The sequence below is a fragment of the Ursus americanus genome, chromosome 17, assembly GCF_024610735.1.
Source record: "Ursus americanus isolate L20-20 chromosome 17, mUrsAme1.1.p, whole genome shotgun sequence".
Lineage (NCBI taxonomy): Eukaryota > Metazoa > Chordata > Mammalia > Carnivora > Ursidae > Ursus > Ursus americanus.
In genome coordinates, this window is record NC_142143.1 from 21097248 (window position 1) to 21113677 (window position 16430).

At 38.1% G+C, this 16430-nt stretch overlaps 1 pseudogene; it reads right to left on the reverse strand.

Annotated features, from left to right (window-relative positions):
* Positions 1–15780, reverse strand: part of LOC148108642 (uncharacterized) — a 78709-nt pseudogene extending 62929 nt beyond the window's left edge.
* Between the last annotated feature and the right edge of the window lie 650 nt (positions 15781–16430).

The window sequence follows — 16430 nt, forward strand, 5'->3', positions numbered from 1 at the left end:
TTCCTTTTCAACAGTTCCTTGGAGATTCGGGGCCTTTTCTGGTTCCATACAATTTAAGGACTATTTGTTCCAGTTCTTTGAAAAATGTCATCGGTATTTTGATCGGGATAGCATTGAAAGTGTAGATTGCTCTGGGTAGCATGGACATTTTAACTATGTTAATTCTTCCGATCCATGAGCATGGAATATTTTTCCATCTTTTTGTGTCTTCCTCAATGTCTTTCAAGAGTGATTTATAGTTTCTAGAATATAGGTCCTCTACGTCTCTGGTTAAGTTAATTCCAAGGTAACGTATGGTTTTCGGTGCTATCATAAATGGGATGGATTCCCTAATTTCTCTTTCTTCGGTCTCATTATTCGTGTATAGAAATGCAACTGATTTCTGAGCATTGATTTTGTATCCCACCACACTACTGAATTGCTCTATAACTTCTAATAGTTTGGGAGTGGATTCTTTTGGGTTTTCCATATAGAGTATCATGTCATCTGCAAAGAGAGACAGTTTGACTTCTTCTTTGCCGATTTGGATAGCTTTTATCCCTTTTTGTCATCTGATTGCTGTTGCAAGGACTTCTAGTACTATGTTGAATAATAGTGGCGAGAGTGGGCATCCTTGTCGTGTTCCTGATCTTAAGGGAAAGGCTTCGAGCTTTTCCCCATTGAGAATAATATTTGCTGTAGGCTTTTCATAGATGGCTTTTATGAGATTGAGGAATGTCCCCTCTATTCCTACACTCTGAAGGGTTTTAATCAGGAAAGGATACTGTATTTTGTCAAATGCTTTTTCTGCATCAATTGAGAGGATCATATGGTTCCTGAGTCTTTTCTTGTTGATATGATGTATCACACTGATCGATTTGCGAAGGTTGAACCACCGTTGCATGCCAGGGATGAATCCCACTTGGTCATGATGGATAATCCTTTTAATGTACTGTTGGATTCTATTAGCAAGTATCTTGTTGAGGATTTTGGCGTCCATATTCATTAGGGAAATTGGTCTGCAATTCTCCTTTTTGATGGGGTCTTTGCCTGGTTTGGGGATCAAGGTAATATTGGCCTCATAGAATGAGTTTGGTAGCTTTCCTTCTGTTTCTATTTTTTGAAATAGCTTTAGGAGAATAGGTATTATTTCTTCTTTGAATGTATGGTAGAATTCCCCAGGAAAACCATCCGGGCCTGGAATTTTGTTATTTGGAACGTTGTTTATCACTGACTCAATCTCTTCATAATTAATTGGCCTGTTTAAAAAATCAATTTCTTCCTGTTTCAGCCTTGGTAGTTTATAGGTTTCCAAGAAGGCATCCATCTCTTCCAGATTGCTTATTTTATTGGCATATAGCTGTTGATAAAAGTTTCTAATAATCCTTCCAATTTCATTGGTGTTGGTTGTGACCTCTCCTTTTTCATTAATAATTTTATCAATTTAGGTCCTTTCTCTATTCTTTTGGATAAGTCTTGCCAGCAGTCTGTCAATTTTATTGATTCTCTCAAAGAACCAGCTTCTAGTTCTGTTGATCTGCTCTACTGTATTCCTGGGTTCTAATTCATTGATTTCTGCTCTCATCTTGGTCAACTGCTTCCACATGCATAGATTAGGCATGTCCCTCTGTTGCTGTTCCAGCTTCTTGAGGTGAGAATATAAAAACTGCATTTTCAATTTTTCTATTCTTTTGAGTGAAGCTTGGATGGCTGTGTATTTCCCCCTTAGGACTGCCTTTGCAGTATCCCATATGTTTTGGACCATTGTGTTTTCATTCTCGTTGGTCTCCATAAATTGTTTAAATTGATTTTTCACTTCCTGGTTTATCGAGCCATTCCTGAGCAGGATGGTTCTTAGTTTCCAAGTGTTTGAGTTTCTTCCAAGTTTTTCCTTGTGGTTGAGTTCCAATTTCAGAGCGTTGTGGTCTGAGAATATGCAGGGAATAATTTCAGTCTTGTGGTATCGGTTGAGACCTGTTTTGTGACCCAGAACATGGTCTATTCTTGAGAATGTTCCATGGGTATTAGGATAGAATGAGTATTCTTTGGTTCTGGGGTGTAGTGTTCTATATATATCTATGAGGTCCAACTCATCGAGTATGGCATTCAAAGCTCTTGTTTCTTTGCTGATTTCTTGCTTAGGTGATCTGTCTATTGCTGATAGTGGAGTGTTGAGGTCTCCTACTATTAGTGTATTTTTATCTATATGTCTCTTTTTTCTGGTTAAGATTTGGCTTGTGTATCTTGCTGCTCCCCTGTTGGGGGCATATATATGTATAATTGTCATATCCACTTGTTGGATACATCCTTTAAGAATAATATAGTGCCCTTCTGTGTCTCTAACTATAGTCTTTAGTTTAAAATCGAATCTGTCTGATATGTGAATTGCTACCCCAGCTTTCTTTTGAGGTCCATTGGTGTGAAAGATGGTATTCCATCCCTTTACTTTCAGTCTGAATGTATCTTTGGGTTCAAAATGGATGGGTCATTTCTTTTTATCCAATCTGCAACCCTGTGGTGCTTTATGGGAGCATTTAGGCCATTTACATTGAGACTGATTATTGAGAGATATGATTTTAAAGTTGCCATGTTGCCAGTAAAGTCTTTGTTTGTATCGGTTGTGACTTTCTGTTCTGTATCACTCTTGGGGCCTTTTTACCTTTATAGAACCCCCCTTAATATCTCCTGTAGGGCTGGGTTCATGGTTACGAAATTGGTCAATGACTGGCAATTCTGGAAGGTCTTTATTTCTCCATCCATTCTGAATGACAGCCTTGCTGGATAAAGGATCCTTGGCTGCATGTTTTTCTCTGAAAGAGCTTTAAAAATGCCCCCCCCCCAACCCTTTCTCTCATTCCAGGTCTGTGTAGACAGGTCTGACGTAATTCTGATACCTTTGCCTTGGTATGTGAGAAATTTCTTTGCCCTGGCTGCTTTCAATACTGTATCCTTGGATCTAATATTTGCAAATTGCACTACGACGTGACGTGGTGTAGGTTTGTCATGGTTGAGCTTGGGAGGTGTCCTCTCTGCCTCTTGGACACGAATGTTTGTTTCCCTCGCTAGATTAGGGAATTTTTCAGCTACAATTTGTTCAAATATCTCTTCTAGACCTCTGTTTTTCTCTACCCCCTCGTGAATGGTGATGATTCTGACATTGGAACATTTCATTGAGTCAGTAATCTCCCGTAACCTACATTCCTGAGTGTGGATTTTTTTGAGTCCAGATTCTATTTTAACTTTCTCTTCTACTAACCCATCCTCCAATTTGCTGATATGTTCTTCTGCCTCATTCACCCTGGCCGTCAGAGCCTCTAGTTTTGACTGCATTTGGCTAATAGAATTTTTAATTTCTGCCAGATTCGCTCTCATTTCTGCCCTTAGAGATTCTATATTCTCATTAACATTTTCGTTAATACTTTTTTCACGTCTACACATCATTTTGACCATTGTTACTCTGAATTCTATTTCTGATAATTTGGTTATATCCATATCCATTAGTTTTGTGGCAGAGGCCACAGACTCATTGTCTTTTCTTTCCTGGGGGTGATTTCTCCTTCTCGTCATTCTGATGAGGAGAGGTTGCGGGGTTGTCCAGAGCCCAAATTATTGACCGGGACCCAGGCAGTGCGCGCTTGTTTTATAGGAACCTTAGGGATGTGGCTTCTTGATTTTTCAGCCTGCCTTCTGGGGGAGGGGCCTGCCGCGCCGATACTCAGGCAACCCTGTTTGGGTAGAGTCTCCGTGTCCCCTGTGAGGGGGAATGGGGATGGGCACACTGTGAGCCAGTATTTCCAGGCTTTTGTTCTCTGGTGGCTTTCCCTGGTGGTTTGCTGTGCCTCTTCTGAGAGAGCAGCAGTGGCCGAATCTCAGCCTCTGTCTCAGAACAGAGGGATCACGGACCGTTCTCCACTTATGTTCTGGCCGCTTTAACTCTGTTACTGTTGGTGCTGCTCGACCCTGCAGCATCCCCGGATGTGCGCTCCATACCCTGCGTCCTAGCCCTCACTTCCAGGGTCGGTGCATCTCTCTCCTTTGTGTTTCTAATACTGCCAGCCGCCAGCCAGCAGCCCCCAGCCACCCCCGCGAGCTCCGAAGCTCTGGCCCTCATTCTGGTTGCACGTGTTCCCCGGCTCACGGTCTCAGTCTGCTCTCTCGCGGGTGCTGGTCTGAGAGTCCGCCCGCTCCCCCGTGCAGGTGGCTACCGCTTCCCGGCGTCTGAACGCAGTGGCTCCTCAGAAAGTTTTTTTCTGTTATTTCTTTATTATTACATTTTTGTTTGTTCTTATTCTATTATTTATAAACTTACAAATGCTAAGTTTATAATCGATGCCTTTAATAAAGATTTCTACTTCTTTTTTATTCTGCATTGTCTCCATGTGATTTTCTAGAACACTAAATTGCTTTTCTTCAGTGACATTTTCTTTATAATTTTCTTGACTGAATTGTAAAATCCAAGTATCCTTTATTCTATTTCTGGAGATTCTTTTTTACATATTCTAATTTTATAACCTTAGGGGATCACAATAGATTTTTCTTCATTTTCCCCCCTGCATCCTCCATTATTTTTGCCTCCACTATCTTGTTGATCATCTAAATTTGCTCCTTTTTAGCTGCTATGTCCGCTTAAATGGCTTATTGATCCTTTTCTGCCTCTTCATATCATTGGGTATGGGATTCTTCCACACCTGTACTGCTCAGGCTTTGGAATCTCTTGAAAAGTCGTCATTAAAAAATCATAGGGCAGGATTTACCCCCAGAGTGCTTTTAGTGGAAAAGCTTATTTAGCTTATAAAGGGAGATCTGTATTTTTCAGTGTAATCAGGAATGCATTGAACTTAGCCCTATACTGTAATTCCTCTCCAATGAAAAGTAAAATCTGGCCTTTTTAAATGAACAAGCAGAAGTTTCTCTCCTAACTCAGGGATATCCACGGATCTGTGACGTTTGGTGAGAGAGGAAAACGTAGAAGAGGCTACACTCTCTGACTCTTCTCCAGTAAATGTCAGGCCAGAACTGTATTTTCTTTCTTAGGACTTGAGATACCAGGTGATTCTAGGTTTTTCTCTCGCCTCCAGAGTAAACATCAATTCTTTTTGAGCTTGAGTGACCCATCCAGGGACATAGGAAAGAGAAGTAATGGAGAGTATGGACAAAGACTATCATCTTCCCAGAGTCCTATTCCTCAACTCTTCAATGGAAATTAGGTTCTGTCTTATTTGGTTGTCTGGTTAGATATATCACAGATTAATTATGGAACATAATAAATATCCCCCCTTTTAAGAAATGTAATTTCTGCCAAGAGAGAGTTGTTTTATTGGGTAACTTTTAAGTGAACTTTTTTCTTTTTATAAAAAAAGGGAGACTTTATTCAGAACAGAAGCAGCTAGAGGTTTGACTGGGTCATTGTGATTCCTGGTGGGAGTTAACGCAATTCAACAGTGTTCTCAGCAGCAGACTTTCTTTTACTTCAAAGTCCTAGCACTTTTGGAAGAGACTCTAATTATAAGATATTTTATGGAAAACATTTGGAAATTATTTCCCACTGGTGCAGTTTTAAATACAGTAATCTCATTCATTCCCCACCCCCACCTCCCCAAAAGACCCCATTAAATTATGTATTTTTTTAGCCTATATTATTTGCTGTTGTTTTGAACAGCCTTCAGGGTAAAAAATATTTTAGGGGAGCAACTGATGCTGCTGTTAAGACCTTACTCACACCAGTTTTGTCATGGTGCATGGCTGTCCTTCTGATCTCACCTGTTGAGCAGGGCCTGGAGACAGAGATGAGACTGAAAACTAGAAGTAAGATAAAGGCCAAGAAAGATAGAGGAAAGGAAAGATTAATGGAGGAAGGTGTCTTTAGAAAAAAACTAAAGATTTACTTTTATAAGTTCTTTTAAGTATTTTGGAAACTTGTTAAAGAATGTGTTAACATTATTTTTGGATAGATGTTATTAATCTGGACACATGCAATATTGAGTTTGCTTTGGTTCATTTGGCATATATGCTATCAAGATTTACACCTCAGTTCTTCCTGTGTCTCACAACACATTTTCCTTCTCTGTTATACTCCCTCTTTTTTTTTTTTTAAAGTCAAATTGTGTCATTTTATGATTTACATTTATAGAACAATACTCCTTGCCAACAGTAAGGATTACATTTTCTCATTTGTTTTCCAGATTTTGCCTTCCGAGTAGCTAGATGGCACTTTGAAGTGGAAGTATATTTAGTAATCATGTTATTTTAACATTTCCAGAAGTGAAAGACCTAAAAAGAAATGAGAACCAAGAGTACATTTTTAAAGCTTAAGTTAGAAAGAACCATTATTTGAATACTTCAAATTAACACAATTTGCTTGGTTTCTCTTAATAAACATAATGAAATTAAATCTTACTTATTTTATAAATTACTTGTAAAACAGAAAATGTGAAGATAAGATATGAAAATTATGAAATTTGCTTAAATTCTTAGGATTGCCTCTGCTTTCTGGTGGACATTTAGCCAATGTAGTATCATTACTGAAATCACAAAAAGAGTAATAGTCTTTCATTTTTCTTTAACAAAGACATTCTTGGTTATAGATAACTTGGAAATTTGAAAATGTATGAAAAATAAAATGAAAATTTGTCTGTCATACAGAGATATATTTTATCTTGGTTTTTTCATATATAGATGACTAAAAATGAACCTCTTCATTTTAAGTCTTCACTTATGAGAATTTTTTCATGCAAATTACTTTTTCAAAAATTTTACTTATAATAATATTCTAATATATGGAGGCAGCATAATTTCATTATTTCCTATGGTTAGGCATTTAGGTTGCTCAGAAATTTATTTGATCATAAATAATACTAAGAAAAATCTCCTGGAATAAAAAAAATGTTTGTGTATATATATACCTTTTTTTTGTGATTAGATTCGTAGAGTTGAAGTAAATTTGTTAAAGCATATAGTCAATAATATTTTTGGCTCATAAAAGTATTCCAAGTTGATTGTAGAAAGTTTTCAAAATTCAGAAAAGTGTAAAGAAAAGAATTGAATTGGCCATCATTTCATTATTTAGAGACAACTTTGATTAAAATTTTAAAAACCAAATTAATGTGCCCAGGGTTTGTTATACTGCTTTAAAAAATGAATTAAAATGAAAATTTCCCCTATTTATTTCTGAGAATATGATTTATAAAGACCTTTAAATATTTTATCCTATGGATATAACCTAATTTAACAATGTTTTTGTGTTACATGTTAGGTTCTTTCAATTATATAATCCTTTAGCCTAAATATCACATTTTCCCTCTAGTACAGATACCTAGAAGTGGAATTTTTAAAAGTGATGAAAGGGGGTGCCTGTGTGGCTTAGTCAGCTAAGCGTCTGCTTTTGGCTTGTGTGGTGATCTCAAGGCCCTGGGATTGGAGCCGCATGTCAGACTCCCTTTCCCCCCAGTTTGTGCTCTCTCTCTCTCTCAAATAAAGTCAAAAAAAAAAGTGAGGAAAGAGAAGAAATTCTTTTTTAGCTTCTTTATATACACTATCAACTTATTTTTTAGGGCACCTGGGTGGCTCAGTCAGTTAGGACTCTGCCTTCAGATCAGGTCATGATTCCAGGGTCCTGGGATAGAGTTCCAGATCAGGCTCCCTGATCCACAGGGAGACTCCTTCTCCCTCTGCCTCCTTCTCTCTCTCTCTCTCTCATGAATAAATAAATAAAATCTTTAAAACAAAACAAAAAAAAACCCCTTATTTTCCAAAAGATTTATCGAAGCCCCTCATCAGCATTATATGTTATGCCTAAAAAAAAGAGTGCCACATTGATCAGTGAAAGCTAGCGCTTCACTATTTGAATTTCTGTTTCTCTGAGTACTAATAAACACTTTTTATATGATCAGTGGCCAGTTGTATTACTTTTAAAATGATCTTTTCAAGCCTTTTATATGTTTTGAAATTACTATGCCATTTTGTTTATGGATTTGTGGGGTCTTTGCATATTAAGGATATTATTACTTTGTTACATTTATTGTAAATTATTTTCCATGCATACAATTTATTTTCAAATTTTATTAAGAATGTTTAAATACAGGGTTTAATTTTTTTATGAAATGATGTCTCTAAATCATTTCTTTTATATGTTTACTAGTATTTTTATTGATAGTCCTTTTAAAGAAAGTGCTTTTTTCCCCCTCCACAAATGACTTTAATGGTTTCATTTGCTATGGTATGTAAAAAGAAAATTAAAGTTCTTCCCCCCCCCCCCAGATATTTTAAACTTATTTCCCATCATAGTTTATTCACTCATTTTCTATAGATTTTTGATGCTTCCTTTTTCATGTAGTAGGTATTTACATAATAAAGATTATATATTAAGATCTGAACTAGTACTATTTCTTCTATCATTCTTGCACAAGTACTATGGTGTTTTGCCTTTTATAGTACTTATCTTCTTTTTTATAATTTCCTTAGCTTTTTTTCCTCTTTATTCTGGTGAATTTTTCATTCATTTTGCTACCTTTCCCCTCAGATCCAACAAGGATCAATTTATTATTTTAACCATTCATTAAAAACTATTTATTGTTCAACTATGATCTGTTATGTAGAGTTCTAGTCTCATATAATTGTATATGATACAACTTCAGCCCTCAATTTACTTATAAATTATAGGAAGAGTCTATAGAAATTTTGATTGTGATTACAAGTAACATGCCTTTATTTGAGTATGATTTACCGTATTTGGAACATTCAGCCTTCTCAATCAAGACTATGGTATTTCTTGGGGTGCCTGAGTGGCTCAGTCGTTAAGCGTCTGCCTTTGGCTCAGGTCATGATCTCAGGGTCCTGTGATCCAGCCCTGCATCAGGCTCCCTGCTCAGCAGGAAGCCTGCTTCTCCCTCTCCCACTCCACCTGCTTCTGTTCCCTCTCTCGCTGTCTCTCTCTCTGTGTCAAATAAATAAATAAAATCTTAAAAAAAAAAAAGACTATGGTATTTCTCTATTTGAACTAGTTTTCCTTTGTCTCTCAGCCATGTATTTTATGTTTTATAATATCACAGCTTTATTTACCTAAGGCCCCCACATCTCTCATTAAGGTTGTTGTTGGCTGTTTTGATTGTGAATTTCAAATTTTTTGAACCGTATCTTTTTCTATTTATGTTCTAGGAAGTTTTTCTTATATATAGAAAGACTGTTAATTGTTTATTTTATAACCAGTAGTGATATTATACCCTCCTAAACTATAATAATTTTCAGCTGCTCTTCTTAAATTTTATAAGTATGTAATTGTTTCACCTGAAAATAATGTGATATTTTCATAATTATACATCTATCATTTAAGATCTAATTTTATGGTATCTTTTTCTTTTTTTTTTTAAAAGATTTTATTTTATTTTATTCGACAGAGGTAGAGACAGCCAGCGAGAGAGGGAACACAAGCAGGGGGAGTGGGAGAGGAAGAAGCAGGCTCCTAGCTGAGGAGCCTGATGTGGGGCTCGATCCCGTAACGCCGGGATCATGCCCTGAGCCAAAGGCAGACGCTTAACCGCTGTGCCACCCAGGCGCCCCTATGGTATCTTTTTCTTGACTTCTGCATTGACAAGAACTTTCATGACATTAGATAATAATGGCAGTGATGGAAATTGTTATTTTCCCACTAATTTTAATGTTATTATGTACTATTGATTCTTGTTTTAAATATCCTTTTTTCTGTGGTTTACTAGATGTCTTTAGTGAGAAGTGGTCTTTGTTTCTTTTTTAGTTTTATTAAATAACTTTTTGATATATATTGAGACAATTTACATTTTATTTGACCTATGGCATTCCCAGTTTAAATCTATATTGTATTATTATTTAAATATGTAATTGGATTTTTCATGTTGTTATTTTATTTAGGATTTTTAGATGTAAAGTCATTTCACTCATTTTTATTTTTTTACTTTTTTATTATTTTTTACTTTTTTATTATGTTATGTCACCATACAGTACATCATTAGTTTTTGATATAGTGTTCCATGATTCGTTGTTTGCATATAACACCCAGTGCTCCATGCAATACGTGCCCTCCTTAATACCCACCACTGGCCTAGCCCAAACCCCATCCCCCTTCCCCTCTGAAACCCTCAGTTTGTTTCCCAGAGTCCATAGTCTCTCATGGTTCATTCCCCCTTCTGTTTACCCCTGCTTCATTCTTCCCTTCCTTCTCCTACTGATCTCCCTGCTATTCCTTATGTTCCATAAATGAGTGAAACCATATGATAATTGTCTTTCTCTGCTTGACTTATTTCACTTAGCATAATCTCCTCCAGTCCCCTCCATGTTGCTGCAAATGTTGGATAATCATCCTTTCTGATGGCTGAGTAATATTCCATTGTATATATGGACCACATCTTCTTCATCCATTCGTCTGTTGAAGGGCATCTTGGCTCCTTCCACAGTTCAGCTATTGTGGACAATGCTTCTATGAACATTGGGGTGCATATGGCCCTTCTCTTCGCTATGTCTTCATCTTTGGGTTACCCAGTAGTACCTAATAGTACCCAGTAGATCATAGGGTAGCTCTATTTTAACTTTTTAACTTTTAACTCCACACTATTTTCCAAAGTGGCTGTACCAACTTGCATTCCCAACAGTGTAAGAGGGTTCCCCATTCTCCCCATCCTCTCCAACATTTGTTGTTTCTTGTCTTGTCAATTTATACCATTCTAACTAGCATAAGGTGGTATCTCAGTGTGGTTTTGATTTTAATTTCCCTGATGGCTAATGATTTTGGACATTTTTTCATGTGTCTGTTAGCCATTTGTATGTCTTCATTGGAAAAGTGTCTGTTCATATCTTCTGCCCATTTTTTGATTTGATTATTTGTTTCTTGTGTATTGAGTTTGAGAAGTTCTTTATAGATCTTGGATACCAGCCTTTTATCTGTAATTTCATTTGCAAATATATTCTCCCATTCTGTGGGGTGCCTCTTTGTTTTGATGACTGTTTCCTTTGCTGTGCAGAAACTTTTTATCTTGATGAAGTCCCACTAGTTCATTTTTTCTTTCGTTTCTCTTGCCTTTGGAAACGTGTCATGAAAGAAGTTGCTGTGGCCGATGTTGAAGAGGTTACAGCCTATGTTCTCCTCTATGATTCTGATGGATTCCAAGGTCTGTCATCCATTTGGAGTTTATCTTTGTGTATGGTGTGAGAGAGTGGTCAAGTTCCATTCTTTTGTATATAGCTGTCCAATTTTCCCAGCATCATTTATTGAAGAGCCTGTCTTTTTTCCACTGGATTTTTTCCCCTGCTTTGTCAAAGATTAGTTGACCACAGAGCTGAGGATCCATTTCTGGAGTCTCTATTCTGTTCCATTGTTCTATGTGTCTGTTTTTGTGCCAGTACCATGCTGTCTTGGAGATCACAGCTTTGTAGTATAGCTTGAAATCAGGCAACGTGATGCCCCCAGCTTTTTTTTTCTTTTTCAACATTTCCTTGGCGATTCGGGCCCTTTCTGGTTCCACACAAATTTAAGGGCTGTTTGTTACAGTTCTTTGAAAAATGTCATTGATATTTTGATCAGGATGGCTTTGAAAGTGTAGATTGCTCTGAGTAGCATAGACATTTTGACTATGTTAATTCTTCCGATCCATAAGCATGGAATATTTGTCCATCTTTTTGTGTCTTTTTCAATGTCTTTCCATCAGTGTTCTGTAGTTTCTAGAGTATAGATCCTTTACCTCTCTGGTTAAGTTTATTCTGTGATATCTTATGATTTTTGGTGCTATTGTAAATGGAATCGATTCCCTAATTTCTCTTTCTTCAGTCTCATTATTCGTGTATAGAAATGCAACTGATTTCTGAGCATTGATTTTGTATCCTGCCACATTACTGAATTGTTGTATGAGTTCTAGTAATTTGGGGGTGGAGTCTTTTGGGTTTTCCATATAAAGTATCATGTCATCGGTGAAGAGAGAGAGTTTGACTTCTTCTTTGTCAGTTTGAATACGTTTTATTCTTTTTTGTTATCTGATTGCTGTTGCTAGGACTTCTAGTACTATGTTGAACAATAATGGCGAGAGTGGGCATACTTGTCGTGTTCCTGATCATAAGGGAAAGGCTCTCAGCTTTTCCCCATTGAGAATGATATTTGATATAGGCTTTTCATAGATGGTTTTTATGAAATTGAGGAATGTAGCCTCTATCCCTACACTCTGAAGGGTTTTAATCAGGAAAGGATGCTGCATTTTGTTAAATGCTTTTTCTGCATCAGTTGAAAGGATCATATGGTTATTGTCCCTTCTCTTATTAATGTGATCTATCACACTGATTGATTTGTGAATGTTGAACCACCTTGCATCCCAGGGATGAATCCCACCTGGTCGTGATGGATAATCCTTTTAATGTTTTGTTGGATCCTATTAGCTAGGATCTTGTTGAGAATTTTGGCATCCATATTCATCAGGGTTATCGGTCTGTAATTCTCCTTTTTGATGGGGTCTTTGCTTGGTTTGGGGATCAAGGTAATACTGGCCTTATAGAATGAGTTTGGTAATTTCCCTTCTGTTTCTATTTTTTGAAACAGCTTCAGGAGAATAGGTATTATTTCTTCTTTGAATGTTTGGTAGATTTCCCCTGGGAATCCGTCATGCTCTGGACTCTTGTTTTTGGGGAGGTTTTTGATCACTGCTTCAATCTCTTCATAATTAATTGGTCTGTTTAAATAATCAATTTCTTCCTGTTTCAGTCTTGGTAGTTTATAGGTTTCCAGGAAGTCATCAATTTCTTCTAGGTTGTTTAATTTATTGGCATAAATTTGTTGATAAAAGTTTCTAGTGATCCTTCCTATTTCATTGGTGTTGGTTGTGATCTCTCCCTTTTCATTCATAATTTTATTAACTTGGGTACTTTCTCTATTCTTTTGAATAAGTCTGTCCAGTGGCTTATCGATCTTATTTATTTCAAAGAACTAGCTTCTAGTTTTGTTGATCTGCTCTACTGTGGTCCTGGTTTCTAATTCACTGATCTCTGCTCTAATCTTGATCAATTGCCTTCTCGTGTGTGGGTTAGGCCTGTTCTTCTGTTCCAACTCCAGCTTCCTAAGGTAAGAATATAAGGACTGCATTTTAGATCATTGTATTCTTTTGAGTGAGGCTTGGATGGCTATGTATTTTCCCCTTAGGACTGCCTTTGCAGTGTCCCCTAGGTTTTGTTCCGATGTGTTTTCATTCTCATTGGTTTTTATAAATTGCTCAAGGTCTTCTTTAATTTCCTGGTTTACCCAATCATTCTTAAGCAGGATGGCTCTTAGTTTTCAAGTGTTTGAGTTTCTTCCAAATTTTTTCTTGTGATTGAGTTCCAGTTTCAAAGCATTGTGGTCTGAGAATATGCAGGGAATAATCTCAGTCTTTTGGTATTGGTTGAGACCTGTTTGTGACCCAGTATATGGCCCATTCTGGAGAAAGTTCCATGTGCATTCAAAAAGAATGCGTGTTCTGTTCTAGGGTGCAGTGTTCTGTATATATCTATGAGGTCCATCCGGTCCCGTATGTCATTCAAAACTCTTGTTTCTTTGTTGATTTTCTGCTTAGGTGATCTATCTGAGAGTGGATTCTTGAGGTCCCCTACTATTAATGTATTATCTATATGTCTCTTTATTCTGGTTAAGAGTTGGCTTGTGTATCTAGCTGCTCCCCTGATGGGGGCATAGATATTTATAATTGTTAGTTCCTCTTGTTGGATACACCCTTTAAGAATAATATAGTGTCCTTCTGTATCTCTAACTACAGTCTTTAGCTCAAAATCTAATCTGTCTGATATGAGAATTGCTACCCAAGGTTTCTTTTGAGGTCTGTTGGCATGAAGAATGGTTCTCCATCCCTTCACTTTCAGTCTGGATGTATCTTTAGGTTCAAAGTGAGTCTCTTGTAGACAGCAAATCGATGGGTCATGTCTTTTTATCCAATCTGCAACCCCGTGGCATTTATGGGAGCATTTAGGCCATTCACATTAAGGGTGATTATTGAGAGATATGATTTTAATGATGTCATGCTGCCTGTGAAGTCTATGTTTCTATAGAGTGTAAATTTCACTTCTGTATCACTCTTGGGGTATTTTTACTTTTATAGAACCCCCCCTTAATATTTCTTGTAGGGCTGGCTTGGTGGTCACATATTCTTTCAGTTTCTGCTGGTCTTGGAAGCTCCTTGTCTCTCCATGCATTCTGAAGGACAGCCTTGCTGAATAAAGAATCCTTGGCTGCATGTTCTTCTCACTTAGCGCTCTGAATATGTCTTGCCAGCTTTTTCTGGCTTGTCAGTTCTCTATAGGCAGGTCTGATGTTATTTTGATGTTCCTCCTTCTGTAGGTGAGGATTGTCTTCCCCCTGGCTGCTTTCAAGATTGTGTCCTTGGATCTAAGATTTGTGAATTGTACTATTATGTGACGTAGTGTCGGTCTGTTCTCATTGATCTTGGGAGGGGTCCTCTCTGACTCTTGGACATGAATGATTGTTTCCTTTGCCAGGTTAGGGAAGTTCTCAGCTACAGTTTGTTCGGATATCTCTTCTAGACCTTTGTCTTTCTCCACCCCCTTGGGGATGCTGATGATTCTGACATTGAAATGTTTCATTGAGTCAGTAATCTCCCGTAGTCTTATTTCTTGAAATTGGAGTTTTTTAAGCCATGTTCCCCCTTTTTCCTGCTTTTCTATTATCTCATCTTCCAACTCACTAATTTATTCTTCTGCTTCATTTACCCTGGTGGTCAGAGCATCCAGTTTAGACTGCATTTGATTCATAGCATTCTTAATTTCCCACTCTCATTTCTGCCCTTAGAGATTCTATATTCTCGTTAATATTTCTTTCAAGCCTACACATCATCTTGACCATTGTTACTCTGAACTCCATTTCTGACAATTTGGTTATAAATTGTTCTGTGGCAGAGGCCACAGTTTCTGTTTCTTTCCTTTGTTGAGGGTTCCTCCTTATCGTCATTCTGATGAGGAGAGGTCGCAGGGATGCACAGAGCCCAAATTATTGACCAGGACGCAAGCAACGTGCACTGGTTTTATAGGGACTTTAGGGATGTGGGCTGCTTGTTTTTTCAGGCTGCCTTCTGGGGGCAGGCCCTGCCACGCTGATACTCAGGCAACCCCGTTTGGGTAGAGTTGCCCTGCCCCCTGTGTGTGTGGGGGATGGGCACAGTGTGAACCGGTTTTTCCGGGCTTTTGTTCTCTGGCGGCTTTCCCTGGCGGCTTTCTGTGAGTCTTCAGAGGGTTGGAGCAGCAGTGACTGTATCCAAACCTCTGTCTCAGAACAGAGCGATCGCAGTCTGCTCTTCACTGAGCTCTCCTGGCCACTCCAACTCTGTTTCTGTCTGTGCTACTAAAAACCCCGCAGTGTCCCGGGTTGTGTGCCCCACAGCCATTCTCCTAGTCCTCGTTCCCAGGGTCCGCAGGTCTCTTCCCTTTGTGCTTCTAACACCGCCAGCCACGCCCAGTTCCCACGCATGCTCCCGAGCTCCCTGTTTCAGTCTGGTTTCCCGGCTGCTACTGGTCCTTGAGTCCGGCCCACTCCCCAGCACAGGAGGCTACCACTTCCTGGCGCTGGAGCGTGGCGGCTCCCTCCCCCTTCCATTTATCTTCCGATATCTGTACGTGGATTCACGGCTCCGCGCTTCGTACCTCAATACCCACTGCAGGAGATGTTTGTTTGTAGAGATCCAGATGTATCTTCTTATGTATCAGGGTGATTTCGTGGGTGTTTAGGATGGTCTGGTAGATATCCAGTTTGTTTGAGGGGACCAGCTGAAAAAGTGTCCCCGACTCCTCCGCCATCTTTTTTTCCTCCCCAAACAAGAAGCCTTTAAACTCACTGAAGAACCTTTTTTTTTTTATTTCCTTCAAGTTGGATTTTATTTATTGGGAGATGTAAATAATTATTAAATGATTAGTGGTTCAAGGCATTCAGTACATTCAGCTGAGAGAAGCGGGTGCTGCTTGGCTTGTGGGGAGTCTCTGAGGGGCGCCACGAGGTTGGTTCTTCAAGTGCTGGCAACACTACAGCTGAGTTTGGCTGCAGCTACAGGAAGGCAAGCACTCCGGCTGCTCAGGTGAGCAGCATTGCTAGCCATTTCACTCATTTTTAATAGCAGAGATGTTTGTTTTAACATAAATTTATCATTGAGCTTTTGTTTGCAGTGTATTATCGGTTTTAACATACCAACATCTTGTTTTTAATCCTTAAACAATATTTAATTATTGTCAGTTTTATCCCTCCTTTTTAGCCTTACAGTTACCACTTAAGTACTTAAAAGAATGTTTTGAAATCTGTAGTAGGTGGGCTTTTATTTTTGGCCAGCTTAATATTTATTAGTAATTTCTAGAGATTTTCTTTTGTTTCTTTTGCTTTGACATCATAAGGAGAGGAAACAAAACTTATCCTCTTAAGAAATGGGGCTTTTTTTAATGGTATATTTCAAGGTAAA